Source organism: Otolemur garnettii, unplaced genomic scaffold (genome assembly GCF_000181295.1).
Source record: "Otolemur garnettii isolate 467f Iridium unplaced genomic scaffold, OtoGar3 scaffold00049, whole genome shotgun sequence".
Classification (NCBI taxonomy): Eukaryota; Metazoa; Chordata; class Mammalia; order Primates; family Galagidae; genus Otolemur; species Otolemur garnettii.
Window position 1 is genome coordinate 11899324 of NW_003852444.1, and position 562 is coordinate 11899885.

The window sequence follows — 562 nt, forward strand, 5'->3', positions numbered from 1 at the left end:
CTTTCCTCATGCCTTCTCCTAGAAAAGAGACTACGGTTTACATGACCCAGATGAACATTCATCATTTTTTTAACATGACTTGCTAGTTTATAAAATTGAAGTATACTTTTTACATAGTAAACTCTTCAAGTATTAATAATACAGTTCTAAAAATTTTTATATATGTATAGCACCCAGGTCAAGAACTAGAATACCTCCGTCCCTCCCAAAAGTTCCCTCACGCACCTTTCCTACTAAATATTAAAAGTTAATACCTCTTCCACTCCACAAGCTATTATTCTGATTCCCAGCACCATAAATGGGATCAAATAATGTATACTCTAGTTGTTTGCTGATTTCACTTGATATGATGTCTGTAAGATTCATCCACGTTGTGGGTGGGTATTGTTGGGCTCTCATCACTGTGCTGAGATTGCTGTGAGTTCCACTGCTGCTGCAATCATCCTTGTACAGCTCTCTGTGCACATTCATTTCATTTACTTCAGGTAACTATCTAATAGGAGAATTTCTGGATCATAGAGGAGACATATTTTACATTTTTTTTTTTTACTAGAAGCTACAT